The sequence below is a fragment of the Falco peregrinus genome, chromosome 4 (assembly GCF_023634155.1).
Source record: "Falco peregrinus isolate bFalPer1 chromosome 4, bFalPer1.pri, whole genome shotgun sequence".
Lineage (NCBI taxonomy): Eukaryota > Metazoa > Chordata > Aves > Falconiformes > Falconidae > Falco > Falco peregrinus.
In genome coordinates this window covers 9047979-9068725 of record NC_073724.1, presented here as the reverse complement: position 1 = coordinate 9068725, position 20747 = coordinate 9047979, and the positions used below count along the sequence as shown (strand labels likewise).

Sequence of the window (20747 nt, the reverse complement as noted above, 5' to 3'; positions counted from 1 at the left end):
CCGTTAACACACGCACTGACCCAGTCTTTTGACAGCTTAACAAGGAGTTATCACAGTAGACAAAAGCTAGGATTTAAAATGCAAAACTGAAATGCAGATAGGCCTTGCTTGCAGAAGGGTTTCATTTTGGCATACTATTTTTTCCCGTTAATATAAAATAATAGCTTTAGCAGGGCTCTTTGTTCAAATATTTAGGATTTTCTCTGACATTCCCTCAAATCTTAGCAGTCTTAGCCACATTCAGAAGGACCAATAATTTAAAAATTGTCTTACTTTCATACAATAGAGTTCATTCAAAGAATTTTAGCAAAACTCCTACCTGCTAAATTTGACTTTGAGGTTATTTTAATTATACTGGAACATTCTAACTTGAAGTTAACAAAGTCAGTGAGATGTTGCACTTCTATCAGGAATTCCAGACACTTGGTGCAGACAGTGAGGCAGAAGAAGACCTATCAGAAGACTGTACTTAATGACATTTCTACAAGACATCTGAAAAGCTGACCTTTGCCAAGTGCTTCTTTTATCATATACTGCAAGAAATACACTACTTCTTTAGGTTATAGCTGCAGTAGACTCTATCAGCTGAAATCATGCAAGTTATAATTCTACTGAAGTCAGTGTACTCCAGGGAGGACAATTTTAGCTCCAAATGAATGGGGTCATTTACACCACAGCGAAGGGAAGGCAAGTTACTGCTATTTCAGTAAAATACATACATTTATAATAATCGGGAGGCCAATTGTTCAGAGTTTTAAAACGTGTTTCTAAAAATGGTGGTAACTACCATATGTCTGCCAAGTTTGTGTCCTGTTTTGAACACCACATTGTCATCACCCGAGCATGTTTAGTTGAATTAAACTAAGCTCTGTTATTGCAGACAAGGTTGGTACAGCAAAGCTCAGTAGATTCTCTTTTCAAAGGCTCAGCAGATAAATGCTCAAATTTGGGATTTTATTCAGGATCTAAGATACAGTAATAAAGTTGGGTTTTGTTTTTTTCCTGTTGCACTGCAGTCTACTTCAGAGAAGAGACATCTCTTTCCCTTTCCAAAATGTGGGATTCTTAGGATACTAAACATCAGGATGATGCTGTAGTAGAATCTATTCCTGCTGACTACCTCAAAACCGTAAATTTCCCAGCAGAAAATTATCACACATCCCTTATTGATCTCAGTCAAATTGTGAATACTTAGTACCTGCAAATGTAGGGTCAGATTCACCTGACCAAAGACAGACATCTGTACCTGAACCAAACATTCCAGCTTCCTTCGGCAGTAAAGGAAAGAAACAGCCACTCGTAAGGTGCCAGTCATCTGGTCTAAACAGATCAGCGCAATCTCACCCCAATATTTACCTCGCTCCTTTGCCCATAACGAGTGCCTAAGGTGCCAAAGGGTACCTGTCTAGCACAGATCAAAGCATCATGTTGCTTTTGCCTTAGGCAGACACCTAAAAGCAGGTGAGATGGATCCCAAGAACAGGAACTGGGAAATTTAGAAAACTGGAGAGTTGCATTTCCCTTTATGTAAACAGGTGCATGAAACTTTCTCATTTAATAGGAGTGGATACCTCCAGGAAGAATGTTGGTTTAACAGAAACATAGTAAAGGGGTGTGTGTGGGTGTGTGTACGGGACGGACGCGACACGACAACGTTTAAATTCGTGGAGTATATCAACATATGCAAATACCTTTTGCAATCTCCCAGGTGCAGGGGAACAGGCAGCATGTTCTGTTCAAGAAAAAATGTTAAACTTTACTTTCATAAGTAGCAATTTCCATGGGCTCTTCTGGGTGATGGCTGTTGTATGCTTTAAGAGTCCTTGCTGCAGAGTTTTTAAAAAGCTCTCAGTTGTTGTAAGCCCAGTCTCTCATAACAGCTAAGGGCTATAACCCATAAAAATCAAAGTTTGCATTTAAGTATTGTCCTGAAAGAGTGTGTTGGTTTTTCATTGAGTTTATCACTAGAAATTTCTCCCCTGGGATCTTTCAGGTCCTTGGAAAGAAAGATCAATATCTCTGTAGAGGAAAAATGCAAGGCAGCCAGTTGAAAATATTACTTATTCTAAATACAGGATTCCTTGTTATGGCTGTAACCCAGAGGAGTTGGTAAAGATTAATCTGCCAATAAAGAATTGTTTGAGAAAGCAGGATACTTCAGTGAGAGTGCTGACATGCTGGAGATGATGGAGCACCTGAGAGACTGCTGATATCCTGGAAATCAGATAGAACTACATTGCCTTGAATTTTTCCTATGAGTAAACAGGAACTTCGCACTGGTATTCTTTGCAGAATTTAGTTGTCAAAAAAAATCTATAAAGTCTGTACTAAGCCTGTACACACTGTAATTTTTTATTGTTTTTTGTAGTAACTCAAATTTAATTAAGCTTCCACAAAGATATCATGGTCATGTGGTTCACCAGGAAGGTCATCCCCTGTCAAATACCAAGGTCATAAAGGTCTGCTAGAATTTCTCAGTGAAGAAAAATATTCACAGATGGTTTACATTGGCCAAACAACTTAACTTTTCTATGTCTGCCTCTAGAAAAATTGCTCCTGGAAAATTTTCTAACATTTTTCCTGCAAATGTTTCTTCCTTCTTTTCCTGCCCTTAAAAAAAAATAACCCAAGGCAGACTGAAAATGTCAACCAGCTGATGAAGGTTAGCCTAGAGAGTAGAGAACAGGAGAGGAAACAGCCCTGAAAGCAGGGCTTTGGAATGGAAATTTTCGCACAGTCTTAATCAGATCTCTGCCTATCCCTGCACCAAGCTGGAAATGTAGATTTAATTCTGTGCTCACTAAGATCACAAAGGGACTTGCTATTTACTTGACCAGGCAAATAAATGTCCAGTTCTCCAAGGTCAGTTACAAGTATAGTATTTCCTTCACTTTGGAACAGGATTAGTTTTAAAATTACAAATACATATACTACTAAGCTGGACAAACACACACATTATCCCTTTAACTGCATCTAAACCACCAGCAGCAGGATAGGAAGAACAAAACAAAATCAGAAATTACCTGTTTAAATATAATTAAGAAAAAATGAATCATTAAGCAGTTTGCATTTTGTTATTGCATCTTACAAAAAGGCAACCCTAAAGTACAAAACTGCTATGTTTGACCAGGAGGAGGCATTAAACCCATATTTGAACTTCATGTCTTCAGTTATCTTGATCACTGTCTTCATAAAATGACTTCTATACTTTAATAATTAGCAGTTATTGCACTGATTCATTACATAAAATAAGGAAGCAGCTAAGAAATCTGGTGTGGATTCAGGCAGGTAATTAAAATAAAAGAAAGTGACCATTTCGCGACAATACTGATGGCCAGATGCTGAGATGCTGCTCAGGAAGATGGATGTTGAACTGACCCGTAAGAAGGAAGGGCAAGACGAGAGATTGCTGCTCTTGCTCATAAACACAGAGATGTTGCTGTTTCTGGACTTTTTTCTTGTTCTCCCTAGATGCCTTTAAGACACACAAACATAAGCGCCAACGTTTGGCACTTGGAATTTGTTTCAAAAGGATAAAACAGCTGCATGACTTGGAGCCTACAGACGTGTTGTATACAGACAGGATCAGACCCTCGGTATGCCCCTGTATCTCAGTGACTGTAACCAGTAGCTTAATTAATTGCTGAACATATATGGTGACTGTATCTAAGGTACAAAAGCATGAATATGAAGGTCTGTATAGAATTACCCTGGAGTGATTATTTGTTCATAATTATGTTATTGCAGTAGTGCCTAGAAACCCGTCTTGTACTGAACAAACATACAATAGTAAGTAGTTCATTTGCTGAAGAGCTTTCAGCATAAATAGGAAAAATGAAAGCTTGGGAGAAACGAGTTTTGAGAATATTTATGGTCCAGCTTAGCTAGGCGAATTGTAACAGTTTAAAGTCCTTCAGAAACTGAAGTTCCACCAAGCTATTGAAGTCCGCGTATGTAGGGATTTAAGAGTTTACATCTGCCTTGCATCAAATGCACCTTCAGTTACAAACTTCCCTAAAAATATTTCCACAAGCAACTGCTTTGTTCTATACGTAACATGCATATGTTCCTGTACCCAGCTGCCCTTGGGTTGTACATCATGACTTGAAGCCCGGTAAGTAGCGTGGCTTCAAACCCTTCGAGAACAGCGTGACTACGACCCACCTCCCTTCAGCACGCGCAGCCCCCTTTGCTGACAGCGAGCTGTGCTTCCAGCCGGCGTTTGCATCAAACAGCACTACCAGAAAATACCAGTGGTCGCTGCTATGATAAGCACCATTAAAACCCCACGTGCAAAATCCCTGTCCCTGTTTGAGTGGTTTCTCTTTTTTTGCCTGACTTCAGCCCCCTGACGATCACCATTGGACTTCAGTTCCCAAGGTGATACTTGTTTTCTAACTTTTCCAGCTTTCCCTCGGCCTTCCACACTAGCAGTTCCAAAGGATTTTTCCAGTTGCAATGACAGACTGACCAGAGATAGGAGGGATGCACAGGAAAGAGGAATTTTTTTTCAAGTTGTTAGCAAATTGTCCCTGGAGAAAATTAAATAGTAGTCCTTGCGTATGATATATCCTGCCTAGGTTTTGAAAGACAATCAAAAAAAGACAAAAAAAAAAAAAAAAAGGAGATAGGAATAACATTTTTCCATCAAGAATGGCAGCTTTGGACTTTGACCAGCTTCTGTCCCTATCGGAAAGCAGAGAGAAGAAAAAAAACCCAACCTTGCGTGGATTTGAAGGAGCCCTGTGCTCTCTATGTTTTGTTTGCAGCCTCTAGAAGAGGAGAGCAAGGCCACGTGAGAGTTTGGGTTTGGGGGTTTGGTGCCTTGCTGCTGTTGCTGGTTCTGGGTGGCTGGATTGCAGTCACTTGTGCTGCAAACACAAAGGTGCACAGCCCAGCAGCCGCGCAGAGTATAGCCACGCCTGTTTCAAACAAATTAGCCTTCTGATCTGCAAAATCTTGGAAGAATATTTTTTGGTATCTTAGATACTTCAGTGCTAGAAAAAGCTGGCAACTAGTTCAGCAGTTTATCCTACAGAAGGGAAAATCATAATTCTGGGGGAAATAGGGAAGTATCCATGTTCCTTAGCTTATCTTAAGGATCTAACTATGAAAAGAAAAGTCAAGGCATGTAGAGGAAAACCTAAGGGAATCAAGCTGACTAGAGGCTTTTTGTACTCCGAAGTGCTGGGCTACCTTACTGACTCTTGTATCATTCAATTAGTCACTCATGAGATGCACACACAAAATGACTCATGCCAAGTGCCAACTTTTATACCTCAGTGTGGTATGAGCTCCGGTACAGCGCCGCTCTCACTTATTGCCAACTGGAGAAAGGCAAAGCTTAAAGCTGAAGCAAGGGAAACAAATGATGCTGCTGATGGACAGAAATGGCTGAGGCCTCTGGCTCACCGCAGCACGCACACAGAAACCATCGCTCAATGAGAAGCTGCTACTTTTGTCACAGTTGTGTGACTACAACTTGCAGGTGACACTCCCAAGTTCTCGACTGCAACGATGCTTTTCATTTTCATAATTAAGACAGTGCTGCAGGATTCAGTCCTTCACCCGCCCAAGCTGCACCATTTGGTTGTTGCAGAACAGATCCATGAGATAAAGAAAACTCTTCAGCCTGGTTCTCCAGGGCTAGAAGCATTCTTTCAATCAATTAACCATCTGGTAAAAGCTTTCCAGCTTGAATACAAGAATCCCAACACACTAAAGAGAACATTGTTCAAGTCCTTTACATTTCACTGCTACGAACAAACAGAAATAAGATCTTCCACGTCAATACACAGGGCCTTTTTCAGTAAGGTGCAAAAAATGTGCTGGTACTGGGTCAGACCTTTGTGATAGCCTCTAAACACGGTCACATCAGGACAGTCCTGCTTAAAAAGGCTTAGACATTCCTGAGATGCAAGTTACACGTACAGTCATCATGTTCAATAACAATGTTGGATCTTTATCCATGAATTTGCCACCATCTGTTTTCAATCCATTGTTGCTGTATACTCTTTCAGCATCCTGTGGCAATGAAAGCTGCAGTTTTATTAAATTCATAGCCAGTGTTTCATGAAGTCTGTAATAGGGCATGCCCCTTGTCATTAAAAATGTGCTTGCAGGTACTTCCACTGCTTTCAGTGGAGCTTCTCTGTAATTTATCTTGCATAACTAAAGGAAAAATGAGTTGCTTGTGGCCTCATAAACTGAATATGCATTACACCGAGTGTAAAAACTACAGAAGATTTTGCTTGCACATTTCATCTCTGAACAGTTCTAAATTAAATGACTTACCTTCAAATCATCACATTAGTAGTGGAAACTAAAATGCGTAAACTTTATCCATGTTTAGGATTCTCCTCCCCTGTGATAAACATCTGGGACAAGCCAATACAATTGCAGCCCTGAAAATTATACATAAAATACATATTTAAGATTCTAAACAAGTCTTTCACAACTAAATCAATTTTACTTAGGGTAACTTGAATTTTGAAAACTCTTGGTTTGTTCTATGAAATCCTTCACACAGGCATTTTAATACTAAAAAAACCAACCTGTATGGTTATACTCTAAAAATAACAAAAAAGATCTTTCTTAAGAAAGGTTTTAGAAATTTTAGGATCAGATCAGACTAGCATTTACATGAATTCATTATCTGCTTCAAAACAATTTATTCAGAAGTAATGGAACAGAAACAAATTAAAACATCCCTTTAGATTTCATTCAGAGAAGATACTGTTTTATAGGTCTTTGACTCCAGCCTTTTGACAGCCAACATTAGCTTTGCATTACTGAAAAGGATAATGCACTGTCCTTATTGCATTCAGAGATAATACAGTAAATACGGATTAGTTTTAACACATGATGTTTACAGCAGAAACATTGATTAATTTACATTAGTTTCATAGAATCATAGACCTGTTTAGGTTGGGAGAGACCTTTAAGATCATCAGGTCCAACCATTAACCCAGGACTGCCAAGCCAACCTCTAAACCATGTCCCTAAGCACAGCATCTACATGGGTTTTAAACACCTCCAGGGATGGTGATCCCACCACCTCTCTGGGCAGCCTCTTCCAATGCTTGACCACCCTTTCAGTGAAGAATTTTTTCCTAAAGTTTGTGTCCATGAAGGATGTCTAGCTGTCCTTCAAGCTGCAGTATTTCTAAATTTTATATAAAACTGACATTTGTTTCAGCTTTAGTAGTTTTCAGGGTTGTTTAAAATAATATTTATATGTATGTGCACCTTTATACAAATATTACTTTAAATCACTACAATTTAAAATTAAACATTCTCTTTGTCTCCTGCTGCCTGCTGGACAGCTTGCTTTTACAGGAAAGAACACATCTTATTTCAAATTAAACCTCTTACATATTTTCAGGGAATGCAATAATCTTTGTAAAATACCAGAAAAATGTACAGGAAAGTGATGATTTTATAGTGCCATAAAATGTGTCCTTTTCCCAGGATTTTCTGGACTGCAATATGCAGATTGATAAAATCAAAACCCAACTACATAATGTGGCTGACAGTGATGAGAACTATGTAAAACTATCATTAAAACTGTCATGTGCATATATGTGTAAGGTGGATGTTCTGGGGTTTGGTGACTTTTTTCAGCAATCCTGCCCTTGTTTACTGTTGGGAAAACAACTGTCAGTGCATAGATTTTCCAGCCCTTTCCATGTCACACAGCCCACTTGTCCAGCACCCCTGACTATCCCATTTATTCCAAAGGCTCTGATGTATTTCTTAATTAAATCTTGACTGTTAAATTGTAGTTTATGAAAACAATCTACAGTGGTTTGCAAGCCAGTGTCTGTGCGTATTAAACCAGCACTTGACCAGATGGGTTTTTTACAGTTCAGTCAGGTATGCCTTGAAAGCATTATTGAGGATAAGTGGTAGCTATTTGAATAATAAGTACCTTATGCCTGCCTCTGGGAGGAAACACAAAGCTGCTCAGGAAGCGCACAGCTCTGCAAAGCACAGTCATAATGTTTGGTATTGTGTTCTGCTGCAAGAATCCACAGTTTACTTAGACACAGGGTTATTTTTCTGATCCTTTTCCCCCGTGGCAGTGGTGTCTTACCAGCCCATGAAGCCAGAGGTGTTATTATTCCCATTTTCTTTAATCCCCCTCTCTGACCTGTATTCACTCACCTGCTTGTTAGTCTTTCACTTATAAATAGACTTTAAATGTTACTGTGTGACTTCAAACTTATGTTAATAGATAACACCACCCACTCTTACTAAAAAGTAATACTATTTTCATCATCTTTTAAGTTTAGAGCTGCAATTAAGATAAATTTGAAACACACTTTAAACATCAGTCCAAATGCATGCACATTTCAGAAGTGCTGTTATTAATATCTCTCTGTGATAATTATTTTCTTACTTCTTACAGTTATATAGCTGATTTTTATTGCTGAAAAACAGTTAGTGTTGCTTTTCACAGGACAGTATCACAAAGTTAATCTCCTCCTTGATTTGAAATTCTGTTTTTCATTTGGAGCAGTAACAGTTTTGACCTTGCGTGCCCTGTGGTTACTCCTTTACCAAACCAAGTGCATCAGTAAGAGTGTAAAAGCAGGCATGGCAAGACAATGTTGAGCAGCATGTAAGAAGCCAAAAGGGATAGGAAGTGTAGCACATCAGTTAAAAATTGCCAGCAGAGGCCAATGTGCAAATTAACATGGAAGCCACCTAAGGGAAAGCAGGAATTTCCACTCCAGTTGAAGATATTCCTACAGAGGCATACATAATTTCTACACTGAAGGAGCAGCCATCTGGAATTTAATCTTCATCTAGAAAAAGAAAACATTACAATTGTAGAATAGGCACCTGAAGCTACATTGACATTATCTCTGTGTAGCACACCAGCAAGAGACCTGGCCACCAAACCAGCTGATGTAGATGGTCTTGTATGCATGCTGCTCAGACCTTGCATGCTCTGGAGCAAACACAGAATTTGACAATAACTACCTAAATTTGTGGAAAAAAATCTATGGTAAATCAATGCATGGCCAAGGAGTTCCTGAAATGTCAGGAGAAAATACGGTGGACCGGGTAAGTTCCTGAGGGAAATGCTACCTGTACTTCATTTGTACCCTTTTCCATAGGCGTTCACTTGGGACAGTTTTCTGCTCCGTAGTTCTTACCACCCCTGTGTTGGGCAGGGCTGAGAAAGACATAACTGTAGCCACACCGACAGTTGCTTACAGGACAATAGCTGGAATGAGATGATGCTCTAGGAAGGCACAATGCATCACAGCAACTCATTTTACTCGTAGTTTCATGGTCAGCACAAGAGCCGAAGTCACAAGCTCCCCAAGCCTGAGCCCAGGCCGGCCTGCTGCGCGTGCCCCATGGAGGCCCAGCGTACTGACCGCAGGCAGCGCTAACGGTGCAGGCTCAGCACCTGCAGGGTCCATTTCTTCGCCAGTTTTTTATAGTGGACAATGCTGGAGCCAGGACCCAGGGACAAAACAATCTTTGATTTAGCCTCTGATATTCTCCCCCGGGCTAGTAGCCCTTGTTGCACCAGGACATAGTTATCATACATTATTCTTATCCCGCATTTTTTGAGGTGAAAGCTAAGAATGAAAAACCATGTCCTAGCCCACCAGAGTAACGATTTCATACCACAACACTTGTATTACATGACTGTGCTATGGTGTGAGGGTGCAAGAATTTGAATGTACGAAGGCTGCTCTTGGAAGGGGACAGAGGTGGTGCTGCCTTGTGTCATTACTGCTGGTTTGCAGCAGGCTTAGGCATAAAACCCTCCAGGCTCTGATTTTTGGGTTTGTGCTGTTAGAAATCAGCTTGTTCTGTAAAGGAGTCAATTTTAGTCACGCACAGTATTGATAATAAGAGGATCAGAGCTCTGGGGTAAAACAGGAGGCAAAAAGACAACACAGTCACAGTGCAAGGGCAACTTATCCTTAGGACAAAAAGGGAAAGGGGAAAGCGACAGGAGAGGCTTCATGAGGCATAACAGTCCACAACCTCCCAAAGGTTTTTCTAGGTCTCCTACAACCAGAAGAGTAACAGAGGCTGCTTTTATACCTTGTACATCGGGATCAGAATTTGGGAAAGGCAGCTAGGGCTGCAACACGAAGTTTAGAGGAAATCCTGCCCCCTGCGTCTGATAGCTGATGGGGACAAAGTCAAACAGCAGTCCGTCAGGCCTGTGGGTAAGATAGAATTAAATAGGATAATTTATTATCTCAGATAATTTTCAATATAACTTAAAAATAGCAGTGTGCTAGTTAAATAACAATAATAGCTGTTCTTTCTGAATCTAATTAGTTGGGTTTTTTTCCAGGATCCTAAATAAGACAACAGCAATGTCATAAAATGAGATATTAATATTTATACGTGTAAATTATTAAAAAAGGAGACTTTTAAGAAACACATTTTACATACAGTCGTTGCAATTTAAACCATAAATTTCCTTAAATAAGTGTAACTGTAAGAAATAGTATTCAAGGAGTTTAGACAAATTACCAGACATATTTCTAGATGCAAAGTAATAGTATCTTCAGACTGATCTCCAGATTAAAAGTGACACACTGAAGGATGACTTCATTTATTCGTATATATATATGTACTTAAATTATTGAATAAAGTAGGCTTCTGTTGCCTAGAAATGTAAAATAAACAACTGTAAACACCAAAAGGGCAGATACCAAAGGAAATACATCGAAACTGCAAATATTTCTTGTGAATTACAGTCTTTCTAATTTTAGGACAGTAGCTTTTTGTATAATTGGGGTTTGCTGCTGTACCAGAAAAATGAAGACATTAGAGAAATGCACTGGGTAAACAAACAACATTTTTAGGCTTATTTGGGAAGACAAGCAGCCTCTTGGTTCATATGCACACACGTACATGCAGAGCGTGCAACAAAGACCCTGCAAGCCCTGCATGCCCCAAAGCACCCTATAAACTCTACATCAACACATCATTTTTTTCACTTTTTTTCTCTTACAATCAAAAGGTAGAAAAACAACAAGTTTAAAACTGTCATACAACTTGCATTCAGCTCCTTTGCACGCTGGCTTCTTCATACAGTCTTCCCTCGGACTCTGCTTGGTGATTTTTCCCGTGGGCCCCTGCTACAATTCCTGGTCTCAAAGAGACCATGCCTACTGAACAGACATATCCTATTATTTTTTCCAGTTTACACTTCTCCCCCCACTGCACATTAGAGTCCCTCATGGTCTTTTTCAGCAGGGTTCATCACTGCAGACCTCTTCTGAAGCCTCTGCCCCAGCCCCCTGTGGACTTGCAGCATTGTTCTGATTCTGAAGACAGAAAGAAGACACTCACCAGTATCTACTAACTGCAGGATCCCAGCTTAGGAAGAGCATAGCCGGAGTTGCCAGAGGTTTTAGCAATGCACAGCACTTGTGTTTTTACTTAGAGGATACACCTCCCAGGTGTCAGCTTTTCAAAGCAGCTTCTCACTTCTGCAAATCAGAGACAGGCTCTCAAGTCAAGCACTGAGGACTACACAGAGAGACAAGAGCTTTACTTAACCTGACTTCAGAGAGTTCATAAGCAATATTAGGACAAAAAGAAGGCTAAAACTCATTTTAAGGTCCAAAGGCAAATGTCTAATCTTGAAGTCTTTATTTTCATTTCTCTTTCATTACATACCCTTTGATTTGGTAACAAAAGCAAGCAGAAGGCTGACACACAACTACTCCTTTCTCCATAGAATTCTGACTTCTACCCTGAGCACCATCTTAAGGTTGCACAATCAACCATACACCTGGTGTTTTCTCTCAATACAGTTCTTGCGCAGAAACTTCTGCCTTTTAAAAACACCACAATGGAGAGCCCCAGGAACATCCATCATATATCATTACCATGACACGCAGGGTTACTACCATGGGATCATTACTGGCAGCTTCTTTCGCCAAGCTAACAGAGCAGTAGAAAGCGCTGCTTCTTTTGCTTTGTCTTTTTGAACGTTGCAGATGTTTTTTGGCTGACCACTAGCAGAAGATGGGCACATGTTTTGCCATTGGGTGTCACAGGTGGGAACAGGGATTGCTTCCCAGCTTTGGAAAGTGAGCACTAACAACCAGCCACATCCAGCCTGTCTCCTCTCCACCAGCTTTTCTCCCCACACTAGTCTGCTCAGAGAGCTTTCCCATGAGGGCAGGTCCTTTAAAGTGGGATGACCACGAGTCTTCTCCCTTGCTGTGATTTCCCATCTCCCTTCTCCCAAAGTTTTTAACTTTTTCATGGTCAAGCTGCTGTAAAGATTTTAATAGCAACAAAATCATGCATCTTTTCCTTAGCCTCCTTCTCTAAAACAACCCAGCCATCTTAGGTCATCCCACTACAATTCATCCTGGGGCATAAAATTAGCTTGACAATTCTGTTTTGCATTTGTTTGGTTTTTTTTTTTCCAAAGATACAAGAAGGCAAAAACCACATCTTACAGTGGAAAACGTGGATAGTTTTAGGCATCGTCACCTGAATGAATTTCATGATGATTACATTCATCTCTAAGGTATGAAGTAGCAATTCTATTTTTCTTTTCATTCTTCACTAGCAAACCTGGAGATTCAATAATGTCATACAACATATTGCATTATGACAGCAGAGTGCTGATATGTCCTATACAAACATTTGTCATTTTAGGTGTGGGATGTTTTTTCAATATATTCAACAACACTTTACAATATTTGCCTAAATTAGATTTTTTTACCTTCTGTTACACAAAACCAGATTCTTTTCCTCCATACAGGGACATTCAAGTTAAATGAAGCTATTATCAACAGTAACAGAAACATTTTGTAGGAAATAGAAAGCCCCATGAAAACCAACACCATGCAGAATAGATACTGTATTCTGCTGCATGCATAGAAATAGAGATGCCGGTTTGACCAGATGTTTTTAATTAACTAATAGCCAAACTACTAGTATAAATAATGTAGTGCTCCCTGTTCTCACAGACACGCAGAACTAAAATATGCTATTTGCAATGACAGGTCATCCATTCCTCTCAAACACAACTGTCAACTAATGCTATGGGTAACAGAACTGGAGGGATACCCCACAAAAAGTTTACAGTTTAATGTTAATCTTACATTTTGAAGGCAGTGTCTGCAACCCAGATAATGCTGTTATTTTCATGTCTTGCTCCCGGTGCTCTAAATGAACAGTGCTCAGGATATTAACACACTTTGAAGAAACAGTAGTCTAGGATATCGTGCCCGTATCACTTTTCCCTGTTAAAAACAGCTGGCATAACTGCAGTACTTCTACATGTTTCCAGGTTAGTTCTTATAAGTGATTGCATAGCTTAGGCATGTCACCACCCTGGACTAAGATGCTGGCAGAAAGCAGTAGTGATTATGAAAGTCTTTTTTGGAACATCAAGTAGTGAAGGTTGTATTGCATACCTTGTAGCATTGCATTTGACACCTTATGTTCATCAGCTAATTCACAATTTATTAGAATCACCTACTAAAAGTTTTGTTACTGTGTGTGTTTAATTTTTCCATAGTTTACCTTTTGTTTGCAAGGATTAACTGCCATTAATCCTTGGCATGGAACCAGCCTAACTGTTTGCATTCAACTTACCTGAAACTTGCTATGACTTGTAGAACTGAGAAAGGTTACTACTTAAAGACATCAGGCAATGAACTTTACTTTTAAAACTATATACTCCCTGGTTTACTTAGAATATTCCTACCTTTATTTTTTTAAAAACTTCCCTGAAGGTCTTATGGTGTTAATATCTGCTGAGCTTCAAGTCCTTTTCTGGAACTACAAGCCAAGCATAGACAGTTACTTTTGTCTGGTGAATGCATTCTGGGTTGTGGCCCAACTCTGACAAGTAAACCCAAAATCAAGAGCATTTGTGGTAAAATGGAGATATAGCCCATTTAAAAAGAGATAGCCATTGTCCTTAGTGAATTCCCAAGCACTACATTTAGGTAGGAATATCACCTGCATAAAGCAGGGCTGCCAGGAACTCTGCAGAGAAGGACTCAAGGGATCACAAGCTGGACGTGAGTCAGCAATGCCATGCTACTGAAGAAAAAAAAATATACTGTAATACATAAAACAAGAATATAACAAAGCATTTAGAAAAAAACACATCCTTCTGCTCAGCTGGGCACTAACAAGGCATCACCCAGAGCACCGTCCATTTCTGAACACTTTAAGAGGGTCAGGGACATATTGAAAAGTGCTCAGAAAAGAACAAGGAAAAAAAATCAAAGAGCTAGAAAACATAGCCTAAGCAGAAATATCAAAGAAATTCAATTCTTTAGTCTAAACAAGGGAAGCCGGGAGGAAGCATGTTTGAAAGCCTAAAGGCTGGCACAGTGAGGGAGGGAATAAAACGGTCTCCATGCCCACCCAGAGCACAGCACGAAGGCGTGCATGGCAACAAGGAAGGCTTAGCTCAAAATTTTGTGACTGCGCTGGAAGATCATGCCTAGGAATTGTTTTATTTCTATTTCTGCAATGCCTTAAACAAGAGAAATATAATTATTTGTCATATGCTACAGTAACATTAGCATGGTGGGATAGTCAAGGTTACTGCCTAAAACCAGTTTTCAAGCAGATCATATTACTGCCCTGCATACACAATTTTCACAAAATGAGTCTTGCCTTCATAGAAGCTTAAAATTGGGACTGACATAACTGAGTGTTTGGTTAGTCTAAGCAAGAGGCTTTTAAGGGGTAGTAAGTCTTTGAATTTTATTCTTGCCACCAGCACAGAGACTCTCTTCGGATAGTTTCCTTCCAACCTATTTTATTTTAAAACCACCATTTTTTAAGAAGAGTTAAAAAAATAAAAACAAGCAGCAAAACCAAAACTTGCAGTCCTGGGAAGTTTATCCTTCCTCATTTCTGGCAAACTTTACCGATACTGAGACTTTTACATAAGTTTTTATTTTAAAAGTACTTATCAAGTGCACTTACACAGGTGTTTTTTTTTATTTTACCTACTTTATATCTTCTTCTTGATCCCTTTCTTAACACTCTTCACATTCAGCAAATTGTCCAGAGGATAAAACAGCCTCGGCAGCTTACCAAAGCGTGGTGGGGTACCTACCTATCAGAAGAACGCTAATGCAGGAAACGGGATGTTTCAGACTAAGGGCTTCTTATTGGGTTTAAGAGAACATAATTGCACACTTGGGAGGCAGTAACTTCTTAATTACAGTCCTCTGGGGAGTGGGAGGAATCCAAGTGCTAGCATGTCTGGAAGGGACTTGACACAAGGTAGCCAAAGTGGCCTAATCGTATCAGAGGAGAAGACACTTGATCCGTACTCCAGAAAGCATCCAGCCTTCTTCAGGCACTCTATAATTAAGTACTTAAAAACTGTTCTCCTCAGTGCACTTCTCTGCTTCTGCTCTTCTATCAGCTTCAGCGCTTAAATCACCAGCATGGTTACCCACATTGATTTGCCCTTCCTATCGCTCGCACACATGGGTTTCAAGGGCTGGAGGTGGGATCAAAGCTAAGGCACAGGGCTGGGGGCCAGGGGGGACAAATCCGAGAGTGCAGCTATCATTTTCCACATCATGCACGCTGCAAGTTTTGGGTGTCTACCACAAGGCATGTCAGCTGAATGCACGTGGGAATACTGAATGCCTGAAATTATTCTAGAAACAACTGCTTTTTTAAAAGTTAGGGTCTGGACGTTGGAAAGAACTTCTGCTTGAGGACAGTGTTGAAGCGTATGCCAATTTTATTTATTTCAAAACCTCATCCAAGCTTAAAAAGAACTGAAACACATTGATGGATCAGGACATGTGACTGACTAAAAAAAGGGAAATCCACACCACTTCTAAAGTGTGTCATTTAAAAAGGAATGCAATTATTCATCTCTCAACCATCAGCCAACCTGCAGCTTATGGCAGTTAGAAACAAGCACTTTCTGGAGACACGCTTTTTCATAACTGTCCATGAATGCATTCCTTGCACTCTCCTTATTGTCTAGCCATAGTGCCACACAAAATCAGGATCTTGGAGTTGAAAGAGAAAACACTGATAAAACTACAGGTGGTTTCCTTTGAAAAGAAGTGTGAAGGAAGGACTTATTTTAGCTGAAGAGCAGAGAAGTGCTGCCCAGCCATCCAGCTACCACCAATGCAGAGACCATTCTGAACCGCTGTTCTGGGTCATCCTGCATACACACCCCCACGTGTCGCAGTGGGAAATAATGCAAGAAACAGGGTTATTGTCTGTAAGTTCACTTGCTATGAATACAGCAACCCACCATATCCATGACAGCTAGTTATGACTAACATCACCAGAGATGTCCTCTGACTTGGGTAAACTCACCGATGGCTGTAACAGGATGGACAACACCAAAATGACAAGCCTAGGCATCTCTCTATACAAAATGGGTCATCCTTTAATGCTTACCACAAAGAAAGGAAAGGAACAAGGATGATGCACTGTAGAATGAATGAAGCAATCTTTTTTTAAAAAAATATAACCTGTAATTGTAGAAAACTACACATTTGCAGACAGCCTTACCAAACTTCTGTTGAACTTTGGCACTAGAAAGACATACTGTATGAAGCTGGTGCCTCATTAATACAGCCACAGCACTGCAGTCCATGAAGGAAGAAATGGGGGAGGAGGACTGCGCTAATTTAGCTCTGAGTCCCACTGAAGAGAATGTCACACTCACTCCCCCTCAGCAGTGGGCTTTTCATATGGCTGCATCCAGGATGGTTAGTGGCTGAAAAGAGAAATCGGTACTGCTGAGAGAGAGCAAGCCAGTCACTGATCAGCCTAGTGCCTTTTTGCTGCTATCCTTTTTAGTTGTAGTACATCTCTTTCCCTGTTAAAGTATTTTTCCTTTAACCTAGTCCAAGTCTGGGCTGAGACAGGACGTATTCGATTTGTAGGAGAAAGGATAGAACGAGGTATGTGGATTTCATACTGCACGTTTTGGTTGAAGAGCTGTATCAAAGTGAAAGATTTTTGTGGTTCTCAAAAATTGGTTTTGCTTAATAGACCTTTATCCCCCAGGGAACAATGGGAGTCAAAAACATGTTTTGCTGCGAGTCCTGTAGGCAACACTAGACAAAATATATCAGATATACTTATCGCAACGTAGCACATACTGTTTTCTCAACTGTAAGCAACAGCCTAAGAATACTCCTTTTCCATTTTCCTATCATGTAAAACAAAACAGCTGTTTTCATCTTGAGGTCTGTAAACCTTTGTATGACTTCTAAGAGGTACCACCAAAACAATTAGAGAAGTAAAAACCAAACCCACCACATTACTAGCGCAGGACATCAGTTATCACATGGGAACCTGCATTTCCACTGTAGACCACTAAGAATCTTTCAAATTGGCTGGGGGGTGGGGGTGGGAGGCAGGGTGGGAAGTTGAAAACCACTGCAGAAGCTAAATACACCCAAGTAATATCTGCATGGTCAGTAGCAGAAGGCAGATATCTCTTGAGAGAAGCTACGAAAAAGGAAAGAATATGCACAGAAACATATCCATTGGGATTTTATTGTCTAAAATATTAAAGTGGGAGGTCTGACAAAAATCTGAGAAAAAATGGGAGTATCTGTAGTTAATAGGATGTTAGCAGGAAGGTTAACAAGGAAAACACAACACAGGTTAACTGGCCAGAAGTTACTGTGCTTACAAATAATGGAACCTTAGTAGAGGAAAAAAGGTATGAAGACAAGCCAACATTTTATACCGAACAACTATTAATGTATCAACAGTCTGAACATTAACTTCAGGTTGCATAAAGAGGCTAACGGCCAGCGAAGCTCGTTCAGTCATAAGACTGCTCTCTGCTTAATGGGTGCCATAACTGTTAAAGATGAAACACAGTATCTGGAAGACAGAAATAGACACAAAGCAGAAAAACATCAGTGAGCAAAAAAGCTCAGGTTCCATTCAGATGGGCGCTGCACAGCAGGGTAAAAGAGAAGGCAATTGTAGTCTCTCTGTATCTCCCACTGCTCTAACTTCTGACAGCTAAAGTCTCTTTGCAGGGAAGACCCCCAAAAGCCAACCTTGTAAGTCTTCTGTTGTTCCCTCTATAGTTAATGGAGAGAGAAATGTTCCCCAAGAGAAGAAATCAGAGCAGAAACTTGGCTGTAATTTTTCTGGATTCTTCTAGGGTACTAGATTAGAAACGTCTGACATGACCAAAGGCAAAGCTTCAGTCCAAAGGGACTTGGCCATAAATTTGAGGACTGGGCAAACAAACATCATGAAGTTCAACACATCAAAGTGCAGCATGGTGCACGCAGGGAAGAATAACCCCTTGCATCTGCAAAGGCTGGAAACCAAGTGGCCTGATCAGCAGCCTTGCTGAAAAAGGTCCCAAGGTTACAGTAGGTGCTAGGTGAATATGAACCAGCACAGCACTCTTGTCACAAACGAGGCAGATGGAGGGGTCCTAAGTGACAGGGAGGAGTGGAAACAGGTCCCTGCTTGGGAGAGCAGGCAAATCACCCCCAACCTCTTCACCTCCACAGGTACCCTCATACAATAGGCATGTGGGCTCTGGAACCTGAGGGCCAGGAAAATAACAATGTGGATGAAAGCCCGTTGAGGTTGGAGGAGTTGCCTAGGGAGAGTCCATCACCCCATCACGTCGTGACCAGCTCTGCTAGGAAAAAAAGAAAGATGGTTGTCATCGGTGACTTCACCTTGAGATGAACAGGGACCCAGTATGCCGACCGGACCCAACCCACACGGAAGCCTGCTGCCTCCCTGGGGCCTGGGTGAGGGATGTTACCAGAAAACTCTCTTGTCTCATACAACCTTCTGATTACTGCCCGTTACTGCTCTTCCAAGTGGGCAACGGTGAAGTCCAAATGACAAGAAGACTGAGGGCAATCAAAAGAGACCTCAGTGCCTTGGGGCAACAGGTTAAAGGTGATCCTGAGCTCAGGCAGTGTTTTCTTCTATCCTGCTGGTGGCAGGGAGCAACGGGGCATATAATCGGAAGGTCACACAGATCACTACCTGGCTCTGGGTCTGGTGTCAGTGGCTGAATTTTGGGGTTTTTGATCATGGGTCAGTTTACACGGCACCAGGCCTAGTGGCAACAGCTGGGGTTCGGCTGTCTCCAAGGGTAAAAAGGATTTTGGGTCAGGGGTTAGCAGAGCTCATCAAGAGAGCTTTAAAGAGGGAAGGAAATAAAACCAAGCTCCTTAGAGATAAGCCTGGGGGCAGCATGCCAGTGTTGGAGGCGACATCACTGATGCAGCTGAAATGCATCTACACCAATGCCTGAAGCATGGGCAACAGAAAGGAGGAGCTGGAAGCCATCGTGCAGCATGAAAACTATGACATAGTCTCCATCACGGAAACGTGGTGAGATAACTCAGGTGACTGGAGTGCTGCGGCGGATGGCTACAAACTCTCCAGAAGGGATAGGCAAGGAAGGAGAGCCGGCGGGGTAGCTCTGTATGCCAGGGAGTTTTGGCTGCCTAGAGCTGAATGACAGTAACAGTAGGCTGGAGTGTGTATGGGTAAGAACCAAGGGGAGCATCAACAAGGTGGATATCCTGGTGGGAGTCTGTTCTAGATCACCCAACCAGGATGAAGAGGCAGATGAAACATGCTACAAGCAGCTGGGAGAAGTCTCAAGATCACTAGCTCTTGTTTTTATTGGGGACTTCAACATACCAGATGTCTGCTGGAAATACAACAGAGCAGGGAGGAAACAGTCTAGGAGGTTCTGGAGTGTGTGGAAGATAGCTTCCTGACACAGCTGGTCAGTGATCCAGCCCAGGGAGATGGATTTGCTGGACCTGCTGTTTACAAACTGGGAAGGACTGGTGGGCGCTGTGGTGGTCAGAGGATGTCATGGGAATAGCAATCACAAGATGATAGAGTTTTCAATTATTGGAGAAGTAAGGAATGGGGTCAGCAGAACCGCTACCTTGGACATCCAGAGAGCTGACTTTGGCCTGTTTAAGAGCCTGCTCAACAGAGTCCCTTAGGAGCTGCTTCTGAAGAGCCAAGGGGTCCAGGAAGGTCAAGAAGGAAGTCTTAAAGGTGCAGGAGCAGGCCGTACCCATGTGCCAAAAGACAAGCCAGTGCGCGAGAAGACCAGCCTGGCTAAACAGAGAGCTTTGGCTGGAAGTCAGGGAAAAAAGGAGAGTTTTCCACCTTTGGAATAGGGGGCAGGCAACTCAGGAGGACTGTAAGGATGTCACAAGATTATGTAGGGTGAAGATTAGAGAGGTGAAAGCCCAGCTAGGACTCAGGCTGGCTACTGCCATAAAAGATTTTTTAAAAAAAAAGTTTTTATAAATACATTAGAAACAAAAGGAGGGACGAGGATAATCTTGCATCCTTTATTGGATGTGGGAGGGAACATTGCCACGAAGGGTGAAGAAAAGGCTGAGGTGCTCAATGCTTTCTTTGCCTCGGTCTTTACTAGCAAGACCAGCTTCCCTCTGGATGTTCAGCCCCATGAGCTGAAAGACAGGGATGAGGAGGAGAAGAATGAAGGCCCTACAGTCCAGGAGGAAACAGTTAGGGACCTGTTGCTCCACTTAGACACACACAGGTCTATGGGGCCAGATGGGATCCACCCAAGGGTACTGAGGGAGCCAGCAGAGGAGCTTGACAAGCCACTGTCCATAGTTCTATCAGCAGTCCTGGCAAACTGGAGAGCTCCCAACAGACCGGAGGTTAGCCAGTGTGATGCCCATCTACAAGAAGGGCAGGAAGGAGAATCTGGGGAACTACAG

The 20747-nt window shown here is 41.4% G+C and overlaps 1 protein-coding gene and 1 long non-coding RNA gene across 12 annotated transcripts in view; one reads left to right on the top strand and one right to left on the bottom strand.

Moving 5' to 3' along the window:
• LOC129784342 (uncharacterized) overlaps positions 1–16528 on the bottom strand; it is a 36721-nt gene extending 20193 nt beyond the window's left edge. For all 9 annotated transcript variants that reach the window (XR_008746967.1, XR_008746968.1, XR_008746969.1 and 6 more), the window contains exons 1-2: positions 10075–16528; positions 6295–6404 (exon numbers count right to left, since the gene is read on the bottom strand). This is a non-coding gene — a long non-coding RNA (uncharacterized LOC129784342). The remainder of the gene's footprint in view (positions 1–6294; positions 6405–10074) is intronic.
• Positions 1–20747, top strand: part of HTR1F (5-hydroxytryptamine receptor 1F) — a 118535-nt gene that overhangs the window by 55947 nt on the left and 41841 nt on the right. The gene's annotated exons all lie outside the window — the stretch shown is intronic.